This window comes from Octodon degus, unplaced genomic scaffold, assembly GCF_000260255.1.
Source record: "Octodon degus isolate 3935 unplaced genomic scaffold, OctDeg1.0 scaffold00012, whole genome shotgun sequence".
Classification (NCBI taxonomy): Eukaryota; Metazoa; Chordata; class Mammalia; order Rodentia; family Octodontidae; genus Octodon; species Octodon degus.
In genome coordinates, this window is record NW_004524588.1 from 12201874 (window position 1) to 12216160 (window position 14287).

The window sequence follows — 14287 nt, forward strand, 5'->3', positions numbered from 1 at the left end:
GAAATCTTTTACTTTCAGATTTGGTACCATACAAGGATGTCCTCCTATTCAATATAGTTCTGGAATCATTAGCTAGAGCCATTGGACAAGAGAGAGAAATAAATGGAATTTGAATAAGTAAAGAAGAAGTTAAGATATCATTATTTGAAGATGACATGATACTCTACTTGGAAGACCAAAAAAACTCCACCTAGAACTAATACACAAATACAGTAGCATAGCAGGATACAAAGTCAGTACCCAAAAGTCAATAGCATCCCTCTACACAGATAACAAACACACAGAGAAATTAGAGAAACAATACCTTTTACAATAGCACCAAGGAAAATGAAATACTTAGGAATTAATATAACTAAACAAGTAAAAGATCTGTTCAATGAAAATTACAGTACTCTGAAAAAAGAGATTGCAGTGGATTTTAGAAAATGGTAACATATTCCCTGCTCCTGGTAAGATATTCCCTGCTACTTCAGGAAGAACCAACATTGTGAAGATGGCCATACTCCCCAAATTGTTATACAGATTTAATTCAATCCTTATCAAAATACCACAAACATACCTCACAGACCTAGAAAAATCATTCCTAAAATTTATCTGGACACTGAAAAAACCTAGAAAAGCAAAGGCAATCCTGGGCAACAAAAGCAAGGCAGGAGGCATTACAATTCCTGACTTGAAATAATACCACAAAGCTACTGAGATAAAATCAACATGGTATTACCAAAAAATAGACCTGAGGATCAATGGAATAGAAGATGCAGATGCAGCTACAAATGCACTCAGCCATTTTATCATCAACAAGGGGGCCAAACATGCTTAATGGAAGAAATACAGGCTCTTGAACAAATGGTGCTGGAAAAACTGGCTCCCTATGTGCTGAAAACTAAAGTTTGACCCAGGTCTATTACCATTCACTAAATGAAAGTCAAAATGAATTAAAGATCTAAGCATAAACACAGAAACACTAAGTCTCCTAGAAGAGAAAGTGGGTGGAAATCTTGAAGACATAGGGGTAGGCAAAGAGTTCATGAACAGACATCAAATTGCACAGGAAACAGTTGAAAAAATTAACTGGGATCTGCTCTTACCGAGAAGTTTTTTCACGTCAAAAGAAATTACCAACAAAGTGAAAAGACAGCCCACAAATTTGGAAAAAAATCATGACAAATAAGTACTCAGACAAAGGTCTGCTCTCTAGAATTTATAAAGAATTTAAAAACACTAGGGTCCCAATTTGCAGACCAAAAATTAGACAGATTGATGGGATAAAAAGATAACCAATATTTTGGCCCTAGCCCTCCAAGGTCTGTGAGGACTCAGGACATAAGAGAACCTCTGCTATGACATCCTGTAACTCAGTGGTGTTCCAAATTTTCTGATCAAGGAGATTATAATGTCACAAAGGAAAGTGACTGATGATGCATAATGTGCTTCAGAAGAGTCACCTACACAGAAAAATTTCTCTCAGGCTTTCACAGAGAGCAAATTGGTCGAGTAATGGGCGTGAGTCATCCAGATGGCTGACACTGATGAAAGATCCACAAGCTGCTGTACATGGTTCCAGGGTCAATCCTGAGGGGTTTTGACTGACCTTATCAGATAGCAAAAGTTACATTTTTAGTTATGTAGGTCTTGTTTTAACTTGGTCTTAACCACCCAACAGAAAAGTATAACCACAATGTATAAAAAGTAAAGCTGAGTAATATGCTGAGCTGTAAAGGGCTCAATTCAAGAACTTCGGTAATTGCCAGTTGTGCTGGTAACTCACTACTATTATGGACTATTGGACTATATTGACATATTTTGCTGGATTCAAGTAGCTACAATATTTGGATTGGCATCAAGTATGAAAAGACCCTTTAAAGACTTCTCCAAATACAGCTTCAACAGCAATGGAAGACCCATCCCTGACAAAACAAAACAAAAAGGAGGGATATAAATAAAGGAAGACCCATCTCTGACAAAACAAAACAAAAAGGAGGGATATAAATAAAGGACCATTTTGTAGTGAAAAAAATATATTTGTACATACAAGAAAGTTAGGCTAGATATACAGCTTTCTCTTAATTCAATGAGAAGAAAGGTTTGTACTAATAGTGTTTAGACAAGATATGTGTACATCTTGTCCTCTGAATAACTACTATGAAGACAATAATATGCAATGTATTAATTATTGTAACTGTCCTACTAACCTGTTTTTGAAACTTTTTCATTGCTATTTTATCTTTTTTTCTCATTAAAATGAATAAAAAGTAAAAGAAATATTTGTATCTCTAAACCATTTTTGCATATTTACTAGTTTAGGTCCATAGAAATATTTGGCCTGTTGTGAATTCTTCTATGATTTTTTGTTCAACATTGTAGTCCTAAGATCCATCCAGTTTTTAATGTATTTTTTTTAAATTTTCAGTATTTCATAGAGCACTCCAATATCTGACTATACAATACCACAGGTTATTTGTCAAATCTAATAATGACTGACATTTGCCTTGTTGCCATTCAATGAATAATGGTACTTTAAATATTCTTGTACATATTTCTGAATACAAAGAAGCTGGAATTTCTGTAGTTCACATAAGAGTAGAACTAGTAGATTATAAAACAGCACATTTTCAACTTGGCCAAGTGCTACCTTGTAGAGACTCAGAGTTTGTACTAATTATTTCTCACCCCAGTAGCATACAGGCATCCCCATTGTTCCATACTCTCACAATGCTGGAGAAATTCTCACATATTTCTTTCCTTTCCTGGTGAATATGAAATAATGTTTTTAAAATCCTTTCTCATCACTTTAAAGGATTTCTGTTCATATTTCTTAGATATTACTGCATTGTTGGTCATGTGTTGCAAATGTCTTCTCTCAGTTTATAACTTACTTCTTACTTCCAGCATGATTGCTATGGTTTGTGTTTGGATGTCCCCCCAAAGCCTCATGCACTTTTAAATGGGACTCTTTGGAGGCAGCTGAATCTAGAGTTTATGATTGATTCATGGTTCTGTGCTAGGATTAAGGATGCTGGGAAGAATAGTGAGTGATCGCTGGATCAGTCTACAGATTAAATCGGCACTGTCCTAATCCCAGAGACTGGATACAATACAAGGGGCAAAAAGAGTCTTGTTTCTTCTCTCTTGTTGCTTCCACTGTCTTCTGCCACCATGAACTGCTGCCCTCTACCATGTGCCAGTCTGCCTTGGAACCAGCTGAGTATGGACCGAAACCTCTACAAACTGTGAGCTCAATAAACCTTTCTTCCTTTAATTTTGGGTGTCAGGTATTTTATCTCAGCAACAACAGAAAAGTAACTAAGACAAGGATGGCTTTTCAAGAATAAATATACCTAACTTAATGTCAAATTTTGTACTCTTACCCTATTTGTTCTTTTATACTTTAAGTCTTCCTATTTGAAGCCACAAAATACTTTCTTTCTGAAAATTATATAGCTTTATTTTTCCTGGATTGTCTTCAGTTGACTGGGACAGCTGACCATAGTGTACTTAGAATCTTCATCTGACTTAGCCGAAGGAAATACTGGGGCTGGAGAGACTCTTTGGAATATTGTTAGCACAACTAGGAAGGAGAATAAAGGGCTTAGACCAGAACCACTGAAAAGAGTATCAATATGAAAAAACACTCAGAAAGAGAACAGGAAGAATTCAGCAACACAGGATGAGTACAGCTGACCCAAGATTTATTTTCTTCTTTACTTGTTCCCAACAACTTTCCAAGTTTTTTCAGGTGTGTGTTCCTTCTCTGCATAAGCCCAGGCTGTGTAAAGAACCCGGCTCCATCCCAAGCAGCAGCGAGTAGCCTCCACTCATTCTGTGAGCCCATAATGTGCCTCCATTCCTTTTGCGAGGGGTAACTGGAGAGATGGACAAATACAGAGTTCCTGCCAGAGCGTGGAGAGGTGGGCTGTCACTATTCTCATATGATTACTACAAAGACCTACTAAGATAAGGCATATGAAGTGCTCACCATGAGCAGGCACTCAGGAAACTGACTAGCCACTTCTCGATTCCAAATCAGCAAATCAGTAATGTAGGTCCAAACAAAAATATCTTCACAAACCTTAAGTAACCTCAGGTTTAGCAGTGCCTTTGCAAAACAAGAGATCAATAAAGAAGGAGCTAAAGTAAACAGTAGGGAGCACACAGGTTAGAAGGCATGGTGTCATGGGGGTGAGAATTGGCAGGTTGAGCTAAAAGTAGGATTAGACATTTTTGGAAATACTTAAACAGGATTGCAGAACATCAGATGGGATGATCAGCAGGCAGTTTTAAAAGCAAAATCTTGACGCCGGAAAGATGGCGGAAGAAGAGCAAAGAAAAAAGATCCCCTTGGTTCCAGAAAATCTCCTGAAAAAGAGGAAGGCTTATCAAGCCCTCAAAGCCACCCAGGCAAAGCAGGCACTTTTGGCAAAGAAAGAGAGGAAGGTAAAGGAGATCAGATTTAAGCGACTGGAATCCTTCCTTCATGATTCCTGGTGGCAGCGGCCTGACGGGGTGCGTGTGGAACGACTTGAAGTGAAACCTCGCGCTTTGGAAGCACCTGATGAACATTCCTTGGCCTTCGTTGTCCGCCTCCAAAGTATTAACGGGGTGAGTTCACTAGTACAGAAGACCATTGCAAGACTTCGCCTGAAGAAGCTGTTCAGTGGTGTCTTTGTTAAAGTCACCCCCCCAAACTCTCAAAATGCAGCGAATAGTGGAGCCTTATGTGACCTGGGGATTTCCACATCTGAAGTCTGTCCGGGAACTGATTTTGAAACGTGGACAGGGCAAGATTAAGAATAAGACCTTCCCGCTGACGGACAACACTGTGATCGAGGAGCACCTGGGCAAGTTTGGTGTCATTTGCCTGGAAGACCTCATCCATGAAATCGCCTTCCCAGGGGCGCATTTCCAGGAGATTGCCTGCTTCTTGCGCCCTTTCCACCTCTCTGTGGCCCGGCACGCTACCAAGAACAGAGTGGGCTTCCTCAAGGAGATGGGCTCACCTGGCTATCGGGGTGAGCGCATCAACCAGCTCATCCGCCAGCTGAACTAGTTCCAGAGACTGGAAGGAAGTATAAGGGAATCGGCGTGGCAGGCACCTCTCAGCACTGCCCAGTTTCAAGGAAGAGTTCCGTTGTTCCCCATCATGCCACGGCTGAAATCAGCACTTGCTGTGGAGGAAGAGGTCCTGTTTTGCTGCATCTTCTGTCCTGGGGCTCACTGTGGGTGAATGACTCAGAGCTGTGGACCCAGCCCAGAAGCGTACTTGAGTCTGGAGCCCCAGAGCTCTTTTGAAAAGACTGAAAATACAGTCACAACTGTCTGGAAAACAAGTGTTCAGTTGTGTCTGTCAGGAGGCCAGGTTCCAGCTTTCAGTGATACGGCTTTGTGAGGTCTCAGACTTGCGTGGCCCAGGTGGCTTTTGTACCTTAGCTTGGAACTGACTCAGTTTCTTTTCTCTACCTCAGAATTTGGGAAGGGAACCAGGCATAATGGCACACACCTGTAATCTGGACACTGGAGAGTCTGAGGCAGAAGTATCACTGAGTTTGAGGCCAGCCTGGGCTATAAAGTGAGTTCAAGGCCTGCGTGTACTGCATAGTGAAACCCTGTTTCAAAATGACATAAATAAGAATTTGGGAAAGGAAGAACCTCCTTCCTAAAAGCAAGGCGTTCACTCAAGTTTGTTGGAAATTTCAGGGTGTTCCTGGAGTCCTCTTTAGGACCTGTGCATCTTGTATTAAAAAAAACAACAACAACACTATCAAGACCAGGTGTGGTGGCGCACAACTGTAATCCAGCACTGGGGAGGCTAAAACAGGATCACTGGGGATCAGAGCATAGTGAGACCCTCGACCAAATACATAAAATTTTAAAACAAACAAAAAAAAAAAAAAGCAAAATCTTGAGTAAACCACCTTTTTTTCCTTGTTAACACAAGCACCATATTTGAGCAGTTTTTGATACTGATTTTAGTGTTAAGTGCCAGATTTGTTGGCATTAGGAAGCACACAGGAAGATGCCAGAAGAATACAGAGCCTCACAGTTTTTAGATGCTGTAATAAGGGGTCAAGAAACCTGGGATGTGAATTCTAATAACCTCTAAATCTGTCAACTAAATAAAGAGTAAAATCATGTAACTGCTTAACATCTTGTAAGAAAAGCAACTTGGTATTTTTGTTCAACTGGATGGGTGGCTTTGACATTACCTACAACTAACTTTAGTTGTTCTTGTTGCTGAAGAAGCCCAGGTGTCAGTGCTTGGAAATTTGTGGCAGCCAGAAATCCAGGCACTAAAAGAAAACCTAGCCATGTATCAGTAAGCAGGGACCTGAGCAAGGCCTCAAATTCGTGCTGTGGTTAAAGCTCTCATGGTCAGACTTTCATAGGTCATTTCAACACTGCAGAGAAGCCACAAAAGATATATAATATGTCCATTGCAACTTCAGTAAATATAAACTGGCCTCATTGGCTCATCACTTTGGTGAAGATTTCTGGATATAAAAGAACACATTAAATGACAATTTTAGATGCCATAATCATATTTCCTGGTTATAAGGGCTTGGGCATTATTTCTTCCAGTTGAATAATTCTCACTTTGAAAAACACAGGTGGTTGTTGGCAGGTCTTATACTATCCCATAACACATTGTTAGAAACTGAAACACAGTGATTCAAATTCCCTGACGACAGTGAGCCTTCACTGTGCTCAGCAATCGCCAGTGTTTCAATAAAGTGTGTGGCCCGGTCCTTGGATCAAATTTCTCTTGGATAGAAGTGAGTGGAGAGGTGGAGGGGTAAAGATTTGGGAATCTGAGGTGAAGGATTATTGCTTCCTCCATCCTCCTTATTTTTGACTTCTGTAGTAGTAAGACTGGAGGTGGTAGGTAACTTAATTTTCCTAGAAGATAAGGCCTGGGAGTCTTCACAGAACTATGGCAAATACTCAAAGCAATCTTTGCAGAGACCAAAGACTCTACAAATGTGGACACTTTATTATTCACTTAGTGACAGTCACTGTGCCTTGTATGAATTATCTCACTTTAGCCCTGAAAAAAAGATCCTAGGAAGGACCACATTATAGAAGAGGAAGCAAAGGCAGAGGAGTTAAGGACCTGGCTCACCATCACACGGCTAGTTCATTGGCAGATCCAGGACTTGAACCGAAACTCCGTTGTCTTAGATTCCAAAGTCAACATTCTTGACCCTACACTGAATCATTCTAAGCATATTGCCAGTGGATGCAGAGGGTTGTAAAACTGAGAATGACAAGTAACCCTGGGGCCTCTGGGTGCCTCTCAGTGCTGGGATACAGATCTTTAGATCATGTCTGTGGCATCCACAGCGAGCTGTAATCACAAGGTTAGCTTAATAAGGGATTGCCTTTCAGCCTTCACACAGGGATAATGCAGCAACATGAGCTCTGAGAATCCATCACCTGCTTGCCAAAAACTTTCAGAAACTAGCTGGAGGAAGCCTTAGATGGTTCAGAGATCCAAAGCTCACAACCCCACAGTGCAGACAGTGGCAGGCTCTCTGGACAGCCTCGCTCATGAGCGCCTGATATATTTGCCTTCCCAACAACTGCTTTTCTTATTGTCAGCTGTAGTGCCTGATTCTGCTCCTACCTGGACTGCAATAGACACATATCTGACCCTTTCTGGAAACTCACAGTCTCCTTTTGCTCCTTCTCAAATCATGCAGAGACCTTTTAATCTTCTTGGGATGAGCCCTTTTACCTTCGGTTCTTTGGAAAAGAAGATTCTATCATTTTTTTTTTCAGTCTTCCTTTCAGAGGTGGACGTAAGTTCTTTCTATTCCAACTTAAAAATGGTTTTCCTGGAGTTTAAGCTCTTTCCTTCTCATCCTGCTTGCATTATTATTTGGAAATTGGCTCCAGGGGAGGAGGGGGTGGCTGCACAAGGTAGAGGTGCTGTGTGGATAGACTGAATCCTGACTCAGACCCAAATTTTTACAGGTTGACAGCTGCTCGCTTATTAAAAAGAATGTTCTCCTTGTATCTCTATTTTTATACCCTCAGAGCATCACAGATCTTCATTGGAAGGGAAGCCAGCTCTCTCCCAAGGTGGAGCAACACAGAAAAATCATAGAAGTTTTAATCATTTCAGTTGGCTAGAAATTTTTCTTTTAGAAACAATCTTGCTTTCGAAACAGTTAATTGAGAAGCATTTACATTTATAACACCACAAGAAATCATCCAAGCTCGTGTGCAGTTGTGACAGCTGGAAAGCATTGTTCAGCCTTCTTCTCACATCAGATTGATGGAACCTTGTTGCCCCCTCCTTCCAGCCCTGTAAGCCTATAAACTACATCTTCTCCTGCTGACACAGCAGCATGAACTCTCCATAGCCACTTATTCCCATTTCACCTGTTAATAATGCCAAGAGTAATGTGTTTAGCTCCCTGCATACTGTGCCAAAATGTTTATATGATTCAGCTTACTTCAGAGTTTAAAGACAAGACATAAATCTTAAACTAGCTGTGTCTCTTCCAAATACTTGGGGAGCTGATTGCAACATTTTTGTGGGGAGAATGAGGCCGATTTTTCCCAACTATTTTTAATAAAGAGTGGGGTAGTCCCCAGGGGCTGCTTTGCTAGCTGCTCTGGGGTTATCAAAAGTGAACTGTTTTTGCAGAATGGGGCCAAGTATAAGTGCACCTTTTCAGTGAACTATCAGCTTTATTAGCAATGCCCATAGAATGAAAACTAAAACTTCCAAACTGAAAATTAGTTCATGGGGGGACAAAAGAAAATTAGTTTGTGTAAATACCTAAAGATTACATTTATGATCATTGTCTGAACAATAGGAAGCAATACCTGTATATCATAGCTTATAATTGTAGTTTGTATATATTCCTACGTCACTAAATTCTCATGAGAATTCTATGGCACACAGAAGAGCACCTACATTTTATAACTGACAAACTGACACCCACACTAGGTGACAATCTAGCTGAGCTCACACAGCTAGTAGGTGCCAGAGCTGGGGTTTGTCTTCTGATGTGTTTGCTTTTAAAGCCATGGCTCTTTCAATGGCACCACTATTTTATAAGATGGTGTAGTGCAAACATCAAATGTGCAGATATTAATAAACATGTCTAAAAGGGATTTTCTGTGGTTATCTGTGGAAACTTGATGTTATATTTTTCTCTTCAGTAGTTATAATACATATCAGCATATTAAAGCTCTGAGAAGTCCTGCAATAAAAAAAATCCTATTTAGTTTGATACAACCCTAGAGTCTCCAAACTTACTTGAGCGTGGTGCACTTTCCCCCTAGTGCATCCACAAACAACCAGGGGCACATAATCTGGAAATACACACATGGGAGACACCGTAAAGTCAGGTCACTTCCCATCTAGTACCAAATGTTCCTGGGGCTGGCTCCTATTTCCTCTTCATTTGAGTTTCCAAATGCTTTATATATGCATTTATACAAGCATTCTCGCTCTTGTCAGCTAGTCTTAATTCATTCACTCTATAATTCTTTGATTTTCTGAAAGAGATTATTTTTCCCCTTCTGCATATTGAGATGTGCAATGAAATGAAGCCTGAATTAATCAAAGCTCAGCTGGTTCATTCAGGTCCCTAAACACCACATTTGTGTCTGAAAGCCTGTCTTCAGTCCAGCAGAAAACTCCTCTCCACTTGATCCAACATCTTCATGAGACCCCACATAGTGACAAAGCCAACTGAATTGGTCACTTCCTTCAGAAAGTGTTTAGATGGTCTACATCTAAAATGATAATCACTTCTGGGTAAAAATGATCCAATGAATAAAGAATTGTGAATAAAAATATTTTCAGGAAAGACTATTGTTTACTAAATAGCTGAGCACTTAAAACTGAAAAAATAACTCTTGCTTACCCACAATCCAAATATTTGAAAATCACTTAAATTCTAACTTGAATATCCAATTTTCTTCCAAATACCAGCAATGTAGAGACACAGGCAGGAACTTTGAGTCATTAACTTCTTCCCTTTGTTTCTTCAACTCCTGCAGTTCATATTATGCTAACCTGAGTGCTTTATATTATGTAGACAACTTAGCTCTTTTCCAGAGACCTTTAGCTATAAATGTGAATAATCTTTTTATGGGCAAATGAGAAAAATAGAAACTAGACAAAACCAAGAAAGGATTAAAAAAAACTTGGAAGGTAAAAGTTGTTAAGCAATATAAATTTCTGTCTTTCTCTTTTTGTTTTTCACTGCTAACTACATTGATAGTATTTTTCTTTTCAAGGAATCCGAAAACAGTATTCAAATGTGACAACTGCAGAACCACAGCGAGGTGCATGCATCCCAGAAAAATCTTCTGAGACTCTAAATCCATGTGACATGAGTAGTTAAGAAATCTGAAAGGGTAAAAACGACCTCCTAAAGAAAGACATCTGAGAATTCCTACATACCCGGCGAAAATGTCAAAAACTTGCAGCTAGGAGTAAAAGATAGAATAAGATACAGGGTTGCCTTCTGGGGTAGGATATCCTCCAGGTCAACAGTGAGTCACTAAGAAAAATTGGAGCCCACAAGTCCCTCCTTCCCAACGCGCTGCTCTTGCCAACAGCTCTGGCTCCATCACCTCTGCAGGGTGTGGCCGCCAGTGTGAGGATCAGAAGCTGAGTCTAGCTGCGCTGGGGTTATAGTCCTGAAGTTTGCATTTCAACCTCAGAGGGAGGGAGCATAATTCAAATGTGAACATTTCTTAGAGATCAATGAATCCTGAGTGTTTGTAGAAGAACAAATGCTGAAGCGCAACAATAGTTTTCTTATACCGAGAACAAAATGAAATTCTGTCAACCAGCTAGACTAGGAAGAAAACGATCCAAGCCACATAATATGATAGTAACATAACTACATGCTCTGATGATTGCCCTGGTCATTTTACCTTCAGGGTGACAGTGATTCGGAGTAACAGTGAAGTTGGGTCACACCAGCTGGCTCTTTCGGCTGACCAGGCTGATTATTCTTGTGACTGAGGGCATTGTTGAGTTTGCTTTCATTGGACAGATCTGCATTTATGTCTCTTTGGAGAGAGCAGCATCTGTGAACACAATTCTTGCTTTTTCATGAGGAGTTGCCCGATTTTTTGATGCACAACTGGCAGAAGTCTGCTGTCGTAGCATCCAAAGCCAGCAAGGTCCCTGGGAGTCACAGAGGCTTCCCATCCATGCTGCACACAAGCAGGGTCAGGATGGTCACATCTGGCCACTGCAGCTCATTTATACAGCTGCAGCGCAGAAACATCAGCTCTGCTGCGCATGCTGTGTCCAGCACCCCATGGAGCCCAGGTCTCAAGATGAGAAGACGTCCATCTACAGCCCGGGACCCTCCACGCCGCAGCTGTTCACTGCTGACTAGGTGACACTGGGTGTTATGATTTGGGAGGAACCAGAACTTTCTGGGCCCTCAAAATCTCCCCATGTGCTGGCCCGGGGCCTGACTTTTCAATCACTAATCACTCCTTTGTGTTAGGGACTGATTTTCCTATCTTATTTATTTATTATTATTTTTTCTTTTTCTTCTTTAGCACAAAGAAAATTTTTAACATGAAAACATTTTTTTAAATGAATTTAGGACAGAGTTTACAAGGTGTATAGGGTCTCACTACGTAGATCAGACTTGTAGTGATTCTCCTGTTTTCAGCCTCCCAAGGCCTGGGATTACAGGTGCGCACCACCACGCCCATCTCAATCGTCTCAGTGCGCCCCGGGACCCGGGCCTGGACAACATGCCTGGGAATCGAACCCCAGCTTCTGATCTCTGCCGAAGCAGGAACATGAAAACATTTTGCAAGTTTCCTACATAATATTCTGTGGTTTACAAGTCTCTCATATAATATTAGCTATATTTTTAATGTCTGATGACTATAAAAAAAAGGCAAAACAAAAAAATCTATTAAAAATCTCAGTGGTATGGAGATGGGGAGATGGCTCAGTGGAATAAGCGCTTTTCTGGCAAATGCAAGGGCCTGAGTTCAATCCCCAGTTCTGAAAAAAAAAAAAAAAAAATCTGAGTGGTAGGCATGGTGGTGCATGCTTGTAATCCCATTACTTGGGAGGCTGAAGCAGAAGGATTGTTGTGTGTTCCAGGCCAACCTGGGCTACAAAGTGAGTTCAAGGCCATCCTGAACTGCATGGTGAAAACCTGTCTCAAAAACAAAGCAAAACAAAATTTAGTGATGCTTTTACATTGGAGTCAGATCTATTAAATTAAAATACCTTCATGTGTTTGAAAAACAGTCACCCATATATTTATGAACTATAGCATTTAGTAAGCCTAGAGACAAATATACTGATCCACAGAGGCTTAGTCTACATTCTTACTCCCTACTCCCCTACCCCCCCATGCCTCATGCTTTATCATCAAGATTTATGATCCACTGATAGTGGCCACTAAGCTAGCTGCCATTTTATAAGCTTCTATTCTGTGCAGTAGCATTTTGCTGGTACTAAATAAATGTAAACAGAAAAGAAAATCTGGGAAAACCTGGACTACATAAAGTCCAATAGTTCTGCTCACTACACGACTTCCAGAGATTTCCTCTGGGCATGCGCTTTCCATCACTAAGAAGGGAATATGAGTTATGGCTTCCACTAGCCCTCTTGATCTATGGTGGCATTGCTGAGGCACAGGCACACCTAGAGGCAGTGCTCTAAAAGTCCCTGGTGTGAGAAATACATGTTCACTGCATCATAATCTCTGTTGAATATAAACACATAAGTTTAGAGAGGGAAAATGGTAAGAGAAGTTGCTGGGTTTACAGCAGGAGGGTGTGCAAGGAAGAGTAGTGCACACCCGTGCCCTGAGCATAGCTTCTTTTAGCAAGGGACTTTGTTGGTTATAATTATTACTTCATAAGCTATTCCCTTCCTTATAAGAGTTTAAGAGAACAAGGGGCTCAGAGTCAGAAAATAGGGTGATCAACGGACTAGGAGCAGTTTGGTGTTTCTAAGGTATGTTCTCTAGATATTATAGAAGAAGAGTGTGTAGAATCAACAGCTGACCCAGGTTTTGTTTGTCTCTTCTGTGCTGCATTCAAAGCACTTTTGGTGGCAGGGCAGAGGTCTACTCCGTGAAATCAAGTGTGTCATGGCAGGCATGGGTTAGAGGTACCTTCCGATGACTGTGCAAGTCTCTCAAGCCAAACTCCCTCAGCCCAGGCATAGGCTGAGCCCTAATTCTTACCTTCATCTTCTTTATACATGAGATTTAGATTCCTGCTGAAAATTTTATTTAATTAATTAATTTTTTTTTTTTTTTATGTATTTGGTACAGGGTCCCACTATGCCGTGTAGTGATCCTCCTGTTTTAAGCCTCCCCAGTGCTGGGATTACAGGTGTGTACACCACCATGCCTGGACTCAGTGGCTGGTTTAGCATGCCCAGGGGCAGGGCTGGCACTGCATGTGGTGCTGGGGATTGAACACCCATCCCTATGCATGCCTAAGCAGGTGCTTAGTCTACTGAGCTATCTCACTGGCTCTCCTGTTGAAATTTTGATCTTCTAGGAGCAAATAGAAATGTCATTGTATGAGACTAACAAACATACATGAAACCCAAATAGGGTACTAGAGAGATGTGTAGAAAAGCAATGAACATTTGGGGACTAAGAGCTACAGTAGAGGGTCTTTCTTTCCTTTTTTTTTTTTTTTTTTTTTTTTTTTTTTGGTACTGGGAATTGAACTGAGGACCTTGTGCTTGCCAGGCCATGCCACTGAGCTATATCCCCAGCCCCTTGAGGATATCGCTTGACGGAGATCCAGAGACACCAAGGGAGCTTGTTGGCCTCAAGCTTACATAGACAAATTAGTTAAAGTGAAACAAAGGGAAGGGGCCGGGGAGATGGCTCAGTGGAATAAGCGCTTCCCTGGCAAGCGCAAGGGCCTGAGTTCAATCCCTGGTTCCACCAAAAAATAAATAAATATAAATAAATAAATAAAAATAAAATGAAACAAAGGGGTCCATCTGTGCTTACAGACACAAACTAATGTGATAGAGAAAATGCCACAAGCAATTCTTCAACCGAATGAATATATTAGGCTATAGTACTTTTCGGTGTTGAGGTGACTAGCAGAATTATTCCAATTTGTCATTCTTTGTTCATGCATAGATGCTCCTAGTAAGTATATCTTTGCCACTCATGTCTGTCAGTGGAGGCATAATTTTGTTTTATAGCCCTTTTACATGACATCGTGTTGATCAGTATTTCAAGAACCTCAAGCCAAATATTAAAACAAATGTGCACCACAATACGTTACTGTATATTTTCCT

The 14287-nt window shown here is 40.7% G+C and overlaps 1 pseudogene; it reads left to right on the forward strand.

The window, feature by feature from the left end:
- The first annotated feature begins 4301 nt into the window (after positions 1-4301).
- Positions 4302-5097, forward strand: LOC101576289 (annotated as a pseudogene).
- The last annotated feature ends 9190 nt before the right edge of the window (positions 5098-14287 follow it).